General features: G+C 39.0%; 1 long non-coding RNA gene across 3 annotated transcripts in view; it reads right to left on the bottom strand.

The window, feature by feature from the left end:
* The window catches only part of LOC118146327 (uncharacterized), a 78,945-nt gene that overhangs the window by 18,248 nt on the left and 44,420 nt on the right, over positions 1-16,277 (bottom strand). For all 3 annotated transcript variants that reach the window (XR_008475527.2, XR_013524959.1, XR_008475528.2), the window contains one exon: positions 2,123-2,233. This is a non-coding gene — a long non-coding RNA (uncharacterized LOC118146327). The remainder of the gene's footprint in view (positions 1-2,122; positions 2,234-16,277) is intronic.

Here is a 16,277-nt window from a genome sequence, read left to right as displayed (position 1 = left end):
CTTCCAGAATAGGTGAGAAGGCTGGAAAACCAAGAGCGTCACTGAAACCACCTGGCTCGGGCATGGCCAGGGCCTCTGCAGGTCATCTCATCTCTCCCTGTACCTTTGTGACATTCCCCCGATGAACCATTTCAGGAGAAAGTATTTGAAGAGACATGCCTAGGTTAGAGGCCTGTTCCCCAAACAATGGAAGCAGAGAAAATAATTATCCACCTTACCAAATTCCAGGAAGCAATGAAAACTCTCACTTCAGAACTCACACAGTAGGCAGCTCTCCTCCCTCCCTTGTCCTTGCACACTCAGTAACAATTTTTCAGCTCAACTTTGTTTAACCCAGTGTTTTCCAAAATTATTCTATCTCTATTTCTTCACATAACATATATAAACAGTAGAAGAGACTTTTAGATATGGGGTAAATAATAGTAAGAGGGGTTAGCATGTACATGAAGCACGGGATTACTATGTACTATAGACAATTAGTATATACCGTCATTAGCATGGTTAATTTTGAAGGTATACTGAGTTGTTGCTTACATTAGCAATAGCATTCTGAATAGGTCATCCTGGGAAAGGTAGGGATTTTGAGGCAAATCAATCTAAATACCTTTGTCCCCCAATTTTAAAACAAGTCTACAAGAATTTTGTTTACAATGAATACCAAGGGCAGCTTTGATGGAAAGAAATTAACAAGAGGCATCTTCTCAGTAATGATGAGGAAGAGAATTGCTTGTGTTGTTACTGTCTTCATTAATAAAATGACAATAATCTTCATGGTGTTTTCTGCTTCACAGTGTGCCTCCACTCACCTTACCTGTTTGATTCTAAGAGCTGTGGACCGATCATTCTCATATGGTCCTAAGTTTCTCTGAACTCCAGCTCTCAGACCTGCCTCCTCTTTGCTCAGCAGCAGGCTGGCTCCCTGAGTCACTGCCTAGAAGTGTCTCTGATTATGAGATGTCACCAGCAACAAAACGGCCTGCCGGGTCTCACGTGATGCTAGCTGAGGAAAAGATGCTACTCTCTTCCCCTGTAGCACTGAGGCTTCTGTTGTTTGTGTCTCCAGTTTTCCCACACTTCAGAGTCCAGTATTCACAGTCAAATTAATCCCCAGGGAGTAAATGAGCTCAGTGCAGGGGAAATGAGGACCAGTGGGGATGCAGCTGGCCCACACATGACAGAGAGAGGAGCAGAGCTGATTCTCACAAGCCTGGATGTTAGAGTCCGCCAGCTGCTTACAGAGAGCCCCAAGAAGAGAAAGAAAGGCACAGCAGAATAGTTCTGCCTTCACAGTGTCTGAAACTGGCATGGGCTACGTCAACTCTGCCTGCCTCTGCCTCTGCTCAACCCATGTCTGGCCCTGGCAAGGTCAGTTGTGCCCTGTACAAGGAGTACCTGGCCTGACAGCACAATAGCTGCTTCTTCCCCATCAGTGATTGGGACCCAGATGGTTCACACCCATGCATTGGGCTGGAGTTCCAACATTGAACCTGACTAGTCTGCCAGAATTCTGGTTGCAACTTTCACTCTAATTTCCCAACTAGACTAGACAACAAGCCCCATGTCCCAGTTCTCTGGGACTGATTCATATTTCCTGTGCCTTCTGGTCAATTCTGATAAACCTCTGTAACAGAGAGGTTAATAGAAAACCCAGAATATAGTGGCTTAAATACCAAAATATTTGTTTCTTTGTGTAAAAGAAGTTCAAAAGTAAGTGGTCCCATACTGGTAAGTTGGATTCACAAAGTCGTCAAGGAACTCAGCCTCCTCCTATCTTTCTGCTCCTTGAGGACTCTCATGGTCCAAAATTGCTGTTGGAGTGCCAATCATCACATCCACATTTAAGACAGCAGAAAAGAAGCAGCAAAAAAGTCACAGGAGACTGTCTTCAACTGTTACATCCCTTCTAAGAAGTCTTTTCAGAATTCTGCACAATTTCTACTTTATTTCAATGACCAGAACTCAGACACTGCCATGCACAGCTTCAAGGAAGGCTGGGGAATATAGTTCTGTTGTTGGATACACTGCCACTCCCAATAATATAAGGGTTTTAATTAGAATTAATTAGGATTAAGTTCACATTAATGTAGGTGGTCTAGGGTTGGTTTGGAGGCTCCATAATTACCAGGGTCTCAGACTCCTTCCACCTTATGGTTTACCATCCTCATCATGGACTTCCACTTCATGATCATTAATGGTTTCTCCTGCCCAGTTGTCACACGTACAATCCAAAGAGCTGTAAGAAAGAAAGTCAGGAGATATTAAATATAATTCCTAAAGATGTCATGTCTCACTATGCTTGCATTCCATTAACTAGCTTTTAATCACATGGCTGCTCCTAGCTGCAAGGGAGGCTGAGAAATAAACTCAAGGTGACCATGTACCCAGCTAATATTGGGGAATTCTACTTTTGGAAGAAGGGGAAATGCACATTGGAGATAAATATCAATTTCTGCCACCATTATTTTTTAAGCTGGAGTCTCACTCTGTTGCCCAGGATAGAGTGCAATGGCAAGATATGGCTCATTGCAGCTTTGACCTCCCAGGCTCAAGTGATCCACCCACCTCAGCCTCCCAAGTTGCTGGGGCTACAGGTGCATGCTACCATACTCAGCTAATTTTTTATTTTTTGTAGAGATGGGGTTTTGCCTTGCTGCTCAGGCTGGCCTTGAACTCTTGGGCTCAAGTGATCCCCCTCCCTCAGCCTCTCAAACTGTTGGGGTTACAGGCATGAGCCACCACACCTGGCCTCTACCACCATTTTTAAGGAAGAAAGAAAGAATGGAGGTTAGGTAAGTAATTAGTAATACTTATTATTATTATAACCTCCCCTAATCCACTAGGACACCCACTAGATTCTGAGACTTGCCTTGGCCAAGAAGCTCTGTCAGCAGCACCGATCCCTTAGATCTAATTGAATTGGACGAGACTTTGCCAGCTCCCTTGGGTTTAAAATGTGGTATCATCCTAGAGCTGGCCAATCATTCTGTCCTAACTATCCCCCCCCACCATTTCCTAGCCCTGTCTAAGAGCTCCCAGCATATTTTATACTCCAGACTCAGCCAGTTTCAACAAATAAACAAAGCACTGTTGGTTACTACGAAAATAAATAAATAAAAATTCACTCATGTCTGAAAACAAAGTAGGTTTAGTCTTATGGAAATGCCTCCTTAAATTAGCCTTTTGATGAATTTTCATCTGTAAACAGAAGCATATGGATGAATAAAATAATCATTGAATGAAGTGAAGCTTTGGTTTCAATCTAACCACTGAGTATGTTATATTTGTCCTCTGCATGATAACTCAAGAAGCAAATCACCAATTTTAATTAATAAAAATCTCAAGTTCATCCCACCATATTGAAATAAAGAGTAACCAAATAAACATTCTCAAACAGGCATACCATAAGCAATCATTGTTTTGTCAAATTCAGGGAAACTTTAGAGATTCTAGACATGTCTATCGGTCCTGCCTGAGGTCAGTAGTTCTTAGCACATTAGACTTGGGAAAGGTTATAATACTACCATGATGGCATCTAATTTCACAGCATCCTGAATAAATGTGCTGGTAAGAATATTGGCCTCACAATAAAAAATCTGAATTGTAGCTTTGGAACTTTTTAAACTTTGCAACTGTGGACCAGTTACTCCATTCAAATGCTTTAGATTCTTCTTCTCTCTACTGAAGACGACTTTGTTGGATTGTTTGAAGATTAAATGACCATATATGAGGAAGAAGCTAATATAATACATATAATATAATATTTGGCCCACAGAAAACAGTCAGTAACTGTCCTCTGAATCTGAATTTATATAAAGAAAAAGTTCAGTGCTATACTAATTAAATACAACATCCATCACTCTTTTCACGGACTTTAACAAAACCTCATTTTAGAAAAACAAACTAAATGTTTTCAAAGCTTTGTAACTAGTATAGTATTTAGTACCATGGGCTAGTCAGTTATTTTTCATTAAAATATATAAAAGCTTGTATTGGAGATTATATCCATAAAGTCCATTTAATTTTACAACTTAATTATATGTAGTAAAACTTTACTACCACATTTAACAGGTATTAACCTAATTCTTTTTAAACAAAAGCAATATTTGACTGGAAGTGAACCCTAAGTTAAGAAAACAAAAAGGAACTCCCTTAAAATATTTCCTTAGTATTTATTTTTCAAGAAAGGTCACCTCAGTTAATGCATGGGCTTGCTTAATGTCTTATTTGTGTTCGCTCAATATTGTTAGTAAAACAAATTTGTTACTATGGTGTTCAGTTTTAGCACTACCACGAAATAGGCCAATATCACGAAGGCAAAACCAACTGTGAGTTTTGCAATAACAAATTTTAGTCAATTTAATTTACACATTAGTTAAAATAATTTTTACACTCAGGCAATAGCTGGGAAAAATGAGTATTTTAGATAGATGAATTTCTTACTATATTCTAGACGATGTGTCAGTTTCTTTCAGAATAAAACCAAAAAAGAAAAGAATCTATCCAAGTGCTGAAAATACATTACTTTTAATCTTAATATACTTCGTAGTGAAATCTTACCAGAATTTCTTCCTTATTTAATGTGTTCCTGTATGAAATAAAATATTCTTTAAAGTTCTCAATAAAAATTCATAAGATACCATTAGATCCTTAAAATATGTTTCATATAGAATATTTACAACTCATAGCTTTGGAAGGTGCCAGCATACATATGCATGAGCAATAATACAGATTTCTTGGATGATTATCTGAAATTCAATTTGACTCTACAACTACTTATTGACTGACTAGTGTATAATCAGAGATAAGAAGTTTATATAATGAATGAAATCCACACTTCACAAGACACCATCAGCATCACCAACTATCATTTGTGGAGCTTACTACGGATATGGAGCCATATGGCAGGTTCTAGAGATACAAAGACGTAGAAAATACAGTCTCTGCCTCAAGAAGTTTGTTATTATTATTCTCAATGTGATAGTGCCCACATATTACACTTGCATAGTGCTTTTGAATGTAGAAAATACACTTATATCCATTGTTTTATTTAACACTCTCAATATCTTTGGAAAGTAGCTGTACAACAGGCAAAACCATTTCCATGTTATAGATGAAGCCTCAACAATTAGGCATCCCGCCCAGGTCAGAAAGCTAAACTGACGGCAGAAGTAGGATTGGAACTATAGTCTTGTCTAAGGACTTTTTTTCCTTCCAATAAACTTCTTTGAGACATTTATTTAGGAAATCCAGACATATTGAAAGGATTTATAAAACATCAATAACATGCTAGATGTAAAAGCCAAATGACCGATGTAAGATGCTTTAAGAGAGCTGTGTGGGGAGAGGACCCTAGTTCTGGACCCTCTCTGCTGAAACAGTTGTAAAGGATAATTAAGAGGCAGCAAAGGAGGGAAGAACCAGGGATGTATTGCAGGCAGGGTAAGCTTGATCTAAAATCTGCTGCTCAAACTGCCCTCCTTTCCAGAGCACAATAAGCTGAGAATAATTTCTATTTTCTTCAGCCTTAACCCATAATGCCTAGCACAGGACCCCTGAGCATTGCAGGCTATTAAGCAGCACTCCGACCTCTTCCCATAGCAGGCCCTCAATGTCTGGTGAACAGAGAATAAACAAATGAACCAAAAAAAGAAAAACACTTCATATCATTCAAGGATTTGGAAATCTGTTGTATTTCTGAATGAATCTGTTCATTCATTTACTCATTCATTTATTCATTCATTCATGCATTCTGTTATAACAGTGGTTCTCAACTATGGATGATTTTCCCCCAAGGGAATATCTGGACACCTTTTTCAGTGGTCACAGCTGAAGAGTACTACTGGCCTCTAGTGAGAAGAGGCCAAGGATGCTGCTAAACATTCTGCAGTGCTGATGAATGCACAGGATAACCCCCTATAACCTCCTATTATCCAGTCCAAAATTTCAGCAGTGATGAGGCTGAGAAACTTTGCTTTACAATAAGTTCTAGTAAATGTTTTTATTGTTCCTTTTTACTTTTTATTTTATTTTAGTTTTTTTTTCTTTACTTTCTTTTTTTTTTTTAGAGGCAAGGTCCTACTCTGTCATCCAGGCTGTTGTACAACAATGCAGTCATAGCTCACTGTAACTTCAAACTCCTAGGCTTACGCAATTCTCCTGCTTCAGCCTCCCGAGTTACTAGGACTACAAGCATTTACTGCCCTGACAAGCTAACATTTTAACTTTTTGTAGCAATGAGGTCTCGCTATGTTGGCTAGTCTCGAACTCCTGGGCTCAAATGATCTTCCAACCTCAGCCTCTCAAAGTACTAGGATTACAAGAATGAGCCACTGTACCCACAGTACCACTGTACAGTCAAGTTCTCATAAATATTTTGGTTTAGTGATGGGAACAGATGCTTCAAATGACTAGATTATTTATTATAAATAATAATTAATAATAATTATAAATCATGACAAGTACCATGAAGGACAAACAGAGTGCTGATGGGAGACTTCAGATGGTTTTTGCTTCTCAGCAGGAAAGGATAACTGGTCGTGTCCAGAGGACAGCATTTTGGAAAATCTCAGCCAAACTATCATAAAATCCCAACACACCAAATATCCAAAATGAATGGTTGTCTTTCTGGGGGGAAAAAAATACAATGCCTAAGGCAATTGCTTTGCCATGTTTCCCCTGAAATGTGGCATCACTCCCAACAACACAATAAACATGTTTATATTAGTGTTTAAGATAGTGTTATTAGTGTTTAAAATAGTGTTTAAGACTCAATGGACTCCCATTTTCATAAAAATGCAAAGCCAATTTTTTTAAAATAGAGAGCTATTAGAGGTGTTTTTTTTTTTTTTTTTTTAGACAGAGCTTTGCTCTTGTTACCCAGGCTGGAGTGAGTGCAATGCACGATCTCGGCTCACCGCAACCTCCGCCTTCTGGGTTCAGGCAATTCTCCTGCCTTAGCCTCCTGAGTAGCTGGGATTACAGGCACGCACCACCATGCCCAGCTAGTTTTTTGTATTTTTTAGTAGAGACGGGGTTTTACCATGTTGACCAGGATGGTCTCGATCTCTTGACCTCGTGATCCACCCGCCTCAGCCTCCCAAAGTGCTGGGATTACAGGCATGAGCCACCGCCCCCGGCAATATTAGAGTTTAAAACAAGGTCTTGTATCTGTCTAGTCTTCCTCTCTTGGGAGAATCAGCCCTTTTCCACTTCTTGTGATTTCAAGAGGGTGCTAATCATGGGACCTCACATCTCTACTGGAGCAGCCAAATGGCACAAGCTGGACCAATCAATCTCTTTCTCTGGGCACTCAGAAGGAAGGCCAATGAAGCAGATTCACTGGATGTCGCATCCTAGAGAACTTGGCTATGTATTCCTGCTGCCATCATCTCCAGGGCTGCTGTGACACTTGCTTTCTATAGACCTTGTTATTTATCTGTCTTTGGCTTCTGTAAGGAACCCTAGCATTTTCCTGAGAACACATGTTCTCTTTCATGAGTTGGCCCAAGAAATCACCTTTGCTTGCAACCAAAGAACGTCACCTGATAGTTTGGTACTTTGTTTTAGGAATGGACAGTGGCTCAGTAAGGGAAGTAGAAAGAACCAGAACTTTCTTTTTTCCAATTCCTTACACATCCTTCCAACCCAGCACCCATCACACCTTCCCTAAAAGTCTTCACTGGCCATTTCAATGTAGAGTCACCTCTTGGCAAATATTGTCACCTGAGATAACCATTATTTATCTAACACACATTGTCTTTTACTGTTAATGTCTTTTCCTAGACTGTAAGGACCATGAAGACAGGACCACATGTGGTATTTTTTTCTTATCTTTCATACTGACAAGTAAATACTCCATTAACAACTGTTGAGTGAATAACTGTAGAAGCCAGCCTCCACAATGCTCCCAGTGATTGTCACCCTTTGGGGTTCATGCCCTTATAGTTCTCTCCCACAGTGAATAACCCTGACCTGTAAAACTAATTAGAAATGGATGTTTGTAACTTCTAAGGCTATATCCATAAGAGACATTTCAGCTCCTGCCTTCATCTCTTTTGGATCACTTGATTGGGAGAAGCCAGTCACCACATCATGAGGATACTCTGGTAGCCTTATGAAGAGGTCCACTTGGTGAGAAATTAAATCTCTTGCCAGCAGGCAGACAGTACTAACTTGCCATGTTTGCCATCTTAGAATTGAATCCTCCAACCCTAGTCAAGCCTTTGGATAACTGGTAATCTGGCCAAAACCTCAATTCTAACTACATGAGTAAGAAACTCTGCATCAGAACCATCTAGTTGAGCCACTTCCAAATTACTGACCAACAGAAACTGTGCAATAATAAATATATGTCATTGTTTTAAGACACGAAGATCTTGGATAATTTATTATACAACAATAGATAACTACTACAATAATTAATTCTACCCTGGGAGAAACAAAACCTCATGTTTACTTGAACTGTAAGAATCAAAGAAAGAGGGGCTGATTGTGGTAGCCCTTGCCTATAATCCCAGCACTTTGGGAGGCTGAGCTGGGTAGATCACTTGAGGTCAGGAGTTTGAGACCAGCATAACCAACATGGTGAAACCCGTTTCCACTAAAATACAAAAATTAACTAGGAATGGTTGTGCGTGCCTGTAATCTCAGCTACTTGGGAGGCTGAGGTAGGAGAATGACTTGAGCCCAGGAGGTGGAAGTTGCAATGAGCTGAGATTGCGCCACTATACTCCAGCCTGGATGATAGAGCAAAACTCCATCTCAAAGAAAAAGAATGAAAGAAAGAGGGACCAATTTATTTTTATTTCTTGAAGAAACAATTTCTATAAACAAAGATACTCAGCCAGGCACGGTGGCTTACACCTGTAATCCCAGCACTTTGGGAGGCTGAGGCAGGCAGATCACCTGAGGTTGGGAGTCCCAGACCAGCCTGACCAATATGGTGAAACCCCATCTCTTAAAAAAAAAAAAAAAGCTACTCTAATATATAAAGACTCAATTCCATTTAGCAGCTAAAGGCAGGCAAAAACAAAAACAACTCCAATATTGTGCCAGTTATAACTTTTTTCAACTTTATTAAAGGATAATTGATAATTAAAATTGTATATATATAACGTACAACTTGATAATTTAATATATATATACATTGTGAAATAATCACCACAATCAAGCTAAACAACATATCCCTCACCTCACATAGTTTCCATTGTCTTTTGTGTGTGTGTGTGTGTGTGTGTGTGTGTGTGTGTGGTGAGAATACTAGAGATCTACCCTCTCAGCAAATTTCAAGTACACAATACAGTATTGTTTACCATAGTAACAGTGCTGTCCTTTAGATTTCCAGAACTTATTTATTTTACAAAACTTAAACTTTGCACCCTTTGGCCAGGCATCTCTTCATTTTCCCCTTCTCCCGCCTCTGGCAATTACTCAGCATACTGTCCTCCATGTTCATCGATGTTGCAAATGGCAGGATTTCCTTCTTTTTTTAAGGCTAAATAATATTCCACCAATTATAAACTTTAATATGTCAATACTTAACAAAAAATATAGTGCCTTCTTAGGTACTTAGCCAAAAGAGAACCAGATACATTTCTTGTAGAGAAAAGTCTTCTACTGAAAGAAGATGGAAAAAAAAGCTTGAGTATGATCACCAGATCTTCTGAATCCCAAATTAGAAAATATGATTGATGTTTATGGAGACAATGGACTACAATCTTTAAAACCAAAATAGTTCTAAAAAATCCAAGGTATATGGTCTCAGTACCTAACACTGAACTGGGTACTTAAATCATGCTAAAGACTAAACTTATTGACAATTACTATTAGAAGATATAGTCACAATGTTTTGATTTGTTTAGGAGAAGGAAAACAACTTTTAAAAGACTCTGTACCATCTTGAGGAGGTAACTGTAATTTAAAAATAATTCTAACTAGGAGCCTTATTAAGAAATGAAAAAGATGTGTGACTCATATGTACTTGAAAAATCAAAGTAAGTATCTCTTCTCACAGTCATGATCTTAATAAGCCAAGAAGACTTAGATGTTAAGTCTAAATGACTTTATTTTTTGACAGATAATAGAAGTATAAATTTAATTCTATCTAGCATATTCACCACATATTAATCCATAAGTAGAGCTATTATAGGTTTTTAGCCATATATATCTGTTACCGTAAAAGATTTACCTTATGAAGAGACCTTGGCTGCCTTCTAACAACATAAATGAGTTGATGTGTCTAAACAAGATGACTCCTCTGCTGAGGTTATCAACTCATTCCTAAGGCATCGTCATTACACAAAATACTATTAGAACTCCTCATATGCTTTTGCCACCACCGAAGAGATGATAATTTCACAATTAGGAAAAGGCAAGTAATTTACTGATTAGAAACAGTGACTCAATTCTAGATTCAGATTTTCTGAGTAAAATTCTGGCTTCACCATTTACTTACAAAAGTTATTAGGTGAATACAGAGGCAGGATCCAGAGAGAAAAATATCTAAACAATAAAATAGACACATAAGTGATACAGTGAGTAATCATAGGCAAATCACTTAATGTCTCTGCCTTAATTTTCTCATCTAAAAAAAACAGAAATAAAAAGAATTCATCTCTCAAAGTTGTTGTAAGGTATAAATGAAATAGTACATGTTAATTTCTCAGATTCTCCAGCACAGCAAGTGCTCAATAAATGTTAGTTGGTGAAGTTAATTAATTAGTGATGAGAATTTCACCCCCAAAAAAGTCCTCCTAAAAGTGTGTGCAGCAGTGTCATAATTATAAAATATATTTATTCTCACAAGGACCCCAAGAAAATAATACTTTTGCAGGGTGATAGTAAGTGCTTGTTACATTGTTAATGCTGTTGTTGGATGAATCTATTTGCATTCCTTGACTTCTAGGGTGCTTCTTCATAAACCAAGATCAACTAAGCAGACAAACCCTTTTGGTAAGAACAACTAGAAAAGCTGGATAATGTGCTCGGGCATGTGCACACTCACGCACACACACACACACACACACACACACAATGTTTGAAGGCATTGGATAGCTATGAAGATAAGCTAGGACTTGAGGGTCCCATATCCCCAAGACAAGAGACATTCATTGAGCTAAACCTACCTTCTACCTTTCTTTTTCCATCAAGACATCTGCTGATTGATAAACATCTTGCTCAGATAAACTGCGAAAAGCAGGAGGAAAGAGGCAGAGAAACTGAGTGGAGATTCTGACAGTCTGCTAGGACTGGAAAACAGAAATTGGGTTTCTAGCCACCAAGTCATCCAGGATGTAAGGGACTAAGAACATAAATTTAAAAGAAACAAAAAAAAAATACAGGCTGAGACTGATAGTTTGATCCACTTTTTGCCTTAAGGCATTTACTGACTCATAAGCTGATGACTTTGAGGCAGAAGGACTGAGCAGAAAACAGCACAGAAGAGCCTGAGGAGCTAAATAAAGCAATTAAATAGTTTCAAGATGCTGGGGAGATAAAAAGGAGTTCAAGTACACTGAGGGGCAGGGCATTTAATAAATTCCTCAGATTTTCAGATTGAACTCCTCAGGGACTATTTTCTAGGAATAAGGTTGAGTGACATTGACAACTGACTTCTCAATGGAAACAAAATGAGGTTGAGGTTACTGAAGTAGGAAGAGGCTATTATGTAGGGCCTTGTATACCATGTGTATGGTCTGTTCTCACGCTGCTAATAAAGGTTTCATGACAATTGAAACCAAGCCTAGAACCAGCTTAATCCCTCAGTGGATTAACGTAAGTTACTCCTACTCTTAATGCCTGCCAGAAACAGAATCTTCCTTGGAGGAATTTTTCATTAAAGTTAACAACAGCGAAACTCCGTCTCGAAAAAAAAAAAGTTATTCAGTATTTGATCAAAAGTTATCAGGTGGATCAAGAAACAGGATCAAGGGAGAAAAAAAACATAAACAATAAAATAGACCTACAAGTGATATAGAATCAGTACTATTGGATTTGGACTTTAAAATGACCGGGATTAGTGTATTTACTGAAGGAGAGGTCAAGATGGAGAATTTTAGCAGATAACTGGAATCTACAAAAAAAAGACAAAATGGAAATTCTAGAACTGAAAATACAGTAACTGAAATGTAAATTTCATCAGATGCCTTTAATAGAAAATTGGACAAAGATGAAGAAGAAATAAATGAGAAGATAGGTTAGCAGAAAATATCTGGAATGAATAAAAGAAAGGAAAAAGAATAGAATATATAGAAAAGTTTATAAGACACATGAAATAGAGTGAAAGTTCTAACATATGTGTAATTGAATCCTAGAAGATGAGGAGAAAGAGAATGAAGTAGAAGAGAATGAGAATGAAGTAGAAGAAAAACATAAGAAACAAGCTAAGGAGTTTTCAGAATTTATACGACATAAAACCACAGATTCAGGAAACACCATGAAGCCCAGGCAGGTTAAACACAAACAAAGCAAACAAATAAAACCTGAAGCATATTCTATTAAAACTGCTAAAAACCTAAAACAAAATCTTAAAAGCAGTCAGGAAAACATACACGCATACACACACATTATTTCAAAGGAGCAACAAAACATTAGCAACTGACTTCTCAATGGAAACAAAATGAGGTTGAGGTTAGTGAAGTAGGAAGAGGCTATTATGTAGGGCCTTGTATACCATGTGTATTAGTCTGTTCTCACACTGCTAATTAAGACATACCTGAGACTGGGTAATTTATAAAAGAAAAAGGTTTAATGGACTCACAGTTCAGCATGGCTGGGGAGGCCTCACAATCATGGTGGAAGGCAAAGGAAAAGCAAAGACACATCTTACATGGTGGCAGGCAAGAGAGCTTATGTAGGGGAACTCCACTTTATAAAACCATCAGATCTTATGAGACTTATTCACTAACACAAGAACAGCATGGGAAAGACCCACCCCCATGATTCACCGGGTACTTCTCACAACACATGGGAATTATGGGAGCTACGATTCAGGATGGGATTTGGATGGGGACACAGTCAAACGCTATCATTCCACACTTGGCCCTCCTAAATCTCATGTCCTCGCATTTCAAAACTAATCATGCCTTCCCAACAGTCTCCCAAAGTCTTCATTCATTTCAGTATTAACTCAAAAGTTGACAGTTCAAAATCTCATCTGAGACAAAGCAAGTCCCTTCCATCTATGAGCCTATAAAGTAAAAAAACAAGTTAGTTACTTCCTAGATACCATGGGGGCATAGGCATTGGGTAAATACACCCATTCCAAATGGGAGAAACTGGCCAAAACGAAGGGGATACAGGTTCCATGCAAGTCTGAAGTCCAGTGAGGCATTCAAATTTTAAAGCTCCAAAATGATCTTTTTTGACTCCATGTCTCACATCCAGGTAACACTGATGCAAGAAGTGGGTTCCCATGGTCTTGGGCACCTACACCCATGTGGCTTTGCAGGGTACAGCACCCCTCCTGGTTGCTTTTACAGGCTGCTATTGAGTGTCTGCAGCTTTTCTAGGTGAATCTATCATCCTGAGGTCTGAAAGACAATGGCCGTATTCTGACAGCTCCACTAGGCAGTGCCCCAGTGGTGGCTCCAACCTCACATTTCCCTTCTGCACTGCCCTAGCAGAGGTTCTCCATGAGAGCTCTGCCCCTGCAGCACACCTCTGCCTGGACATCCAGACATTTCCATATATCCTCTGATATCTAGATAGAGGTTCCAAAATCTCAATTCTTGATTTCTGTGCACCTGCAGGCCCAACACCACATGGAAGCCATCAAGGCTTGAGGCTTGCACCCTCTGAAGCAACCAGCTGAGTTCTATGTTGGCCCCTTTTAGCCACAGCTGGGATGCAGGACAGCAAGTCCCAAGACTGCACAAAACAGCAAGGCCCTGGGCCCAGCCCACAAAACCATTTTTGCCTCCTAGGCCTCCCAGCTTGTGATGGGAGGGGCTGCCATGAAGATCTATGACATGCCCGGGAGACATTTTCCCTGATGTCTTGGCAAATACTATTTTGCTCCTCATTACTTATGCAAATTTCTGCAGCAGGCTTGAATTTCTCCTCAGAAGATGAGTTTTCCTTTTCTATTGCATCTTCAAGCAGCAAATTTTCCAAACTTTTATGCTCTGCTTCCCTTTTAAATATAACTTTCCATTCCAAACTATATCTTTGTGAATACATAAAACTGAATGCTTTTAACAGTACCCAAGTCACCTCTTGAACACTTTGCTGCTTAGAAATTTCTTCCACCAAATGCTCCAAACCATCTCTCTCAAATTCAAAGTTCCACAGATCTCTAGGGCAGGGGCAAAATGCCACCAGTCTAACTGCTAAAACACAGCAAGATTCACCTTTGCTCCAGTTCTCAACAAGTTCCTCATCTCCATCAGAAACCACCTCAGCCTGGATTTTATTATCTATAACACTATCAGTATTTTGGTCAAAGCCATTCAACAAGTCTCTAGGAAGTTCCAAATGTTCCCACAACTTCCTGTCTTCTCCTGAGCCCTCCAAACTGTTTCAACCTCTGCCTGTTACCCAGATCCAAAGTCACTTCCACATTTTGCGGTATCTTTACAGCAGCACCTCACTCTATCAGTACCAATTTTCTTTATTAGTCTGTTCTCATGCTGCTAATAAAGACATACTCAAGACTAGGTAATTTATAAAAGAAACAGGTTTAATGGACTCACAGTTCCGCATAGCTGGGGAGGCCTCACAATTATGGCAAAAGTAAAGGAGAAACAAAGTCATGCCTTAAATGGCGGCAGGCAGGAGAGCTTGTGTAGGGGAACTTCCCTTTATAAAACCATCAGATATCATGAGGCTTTTTCACTATTAAAAGAACAGCATGGGAAAGACCCATCCCTATGATTCAATTACTTCCCACAGGGTCCCTCCCACAACATGTGGGAATTGTGGGAGCTACAATTCAAGATGAGATTTGGGTGGGGACACAGCCAAACCATATCACCATGTGAAGGATGTTATCATTATTGGGAGAAAAATGGAAAGATACTAGAGGATGTGGAGTAGATTTGTGGAATTCTTGTTTTTCTGTTTGCTTGTTTGCTTGCTTTTTAAGGTAAGTATGAAGCTGTTAAGTGCCATCACACAAATCTCCGTGGAATGGAACTCAGCAAATAGAAAATCAAAGCTGAAAGATGGAGGTGAAACCAACTTCTGAATACTTATTTAAGGAAAACAGGAGGAGGAGCCAGTCCTAGAGTAAAAGGAGTTAGGAGTAGGATAGGAAAAGAAGATAAACTTAATTTGGGGAAATGATGACAGGAAGGACATATATGACAAGATCAGTGCTAGGCCATTAGAATTGGATATATAAATCTGGAAGTTAGGTGAGGGATTTGAACTGGAAGATGAAAATGTGTGTTCAACATTTGCTTGCTGTGGTCAGAATCTCCACAGCAGATGAACAAACCAGAATGAAGTTTGTTCAGAGGGCCAAAGAGGTCATGAAGGAAAGGTGCCCGCAAAAGCAATTCAGGATGAATTATTAGAGAAACGGAAGAAGAACCAAAAGAGAAAGGAAAGAGGACAGCATTTAAAGAAAAGAGTCCACAAGCTTCAGAAGTAGTCTGCCTCTCCTGAATATTTGGTTTGTGTTCCTTTCTTTACATTGGTAGCTAGAAAGCTCAGAGACTTGACATGCATCTAGCAACTGCACAGAACTTTATAACCATTATGTTCAACAACCTTATCCTTAGTTTATTTTTCCTGTCTTTATTCCCCAACTCTATTACCTATTTATTTATTTTTCATTGCATTTCTTTGTGTTACCTTAAATCCTGAGGTGGAAGGAAAATAAGTAAACAAACAAACACATTGCAGTTAGTGTAAGATTCCAAACTCCAGATATGCAGCAGTGTCTATTATTCCCAGTTGACTTGTGCACAGTCTGCCTCTCTCATTTATCTTACTTGCCTCAACTTTGTAGTCACCTGAGTCTGAGACTCCTAGTCCAAGAAATCACTAGGATCCTTTTATGCTCTAAATTTGATGAATCTATATTCCTTCAATGCTAAAATCTCATGAGTTAAACTACCAAATATATATCAAGTATTTAGAATAGCAGTTGTTTCTATTAAGTCCAACCAAAAAAAAGTGGTAACAGTGAACATCTATGGTGTGCACAGCACTTGAGAAGAAGTAGGCTGGGCTTAAAAAGCAACATGACGGCATTGACTCTGGATCTTTGTAATGCATCACTATGAGGTCCAGAACTAGCACATGTGTTCAATAGGATTTAAAGCAAAATGACT

Source organism: Callithrix jacchus, chromosome 12 (assembly GCF_049354715.1).
Source record: "Callithrix jacchus isolate 240 chromosome 12, calJac240_pri, whole genome shotgun sequence".
NCBI classification, from domain to species: Eukaryota; Metazoa; Chordata; class Mammalia; order Primates; family Cebidae; genus Callithrix; species Callithrix jacchus.
The sequence above is the reverse complement of the archived record's forward strand: the minus strand, read 5'-3'. Positions and strand labels throughout refer to the sequence as shown.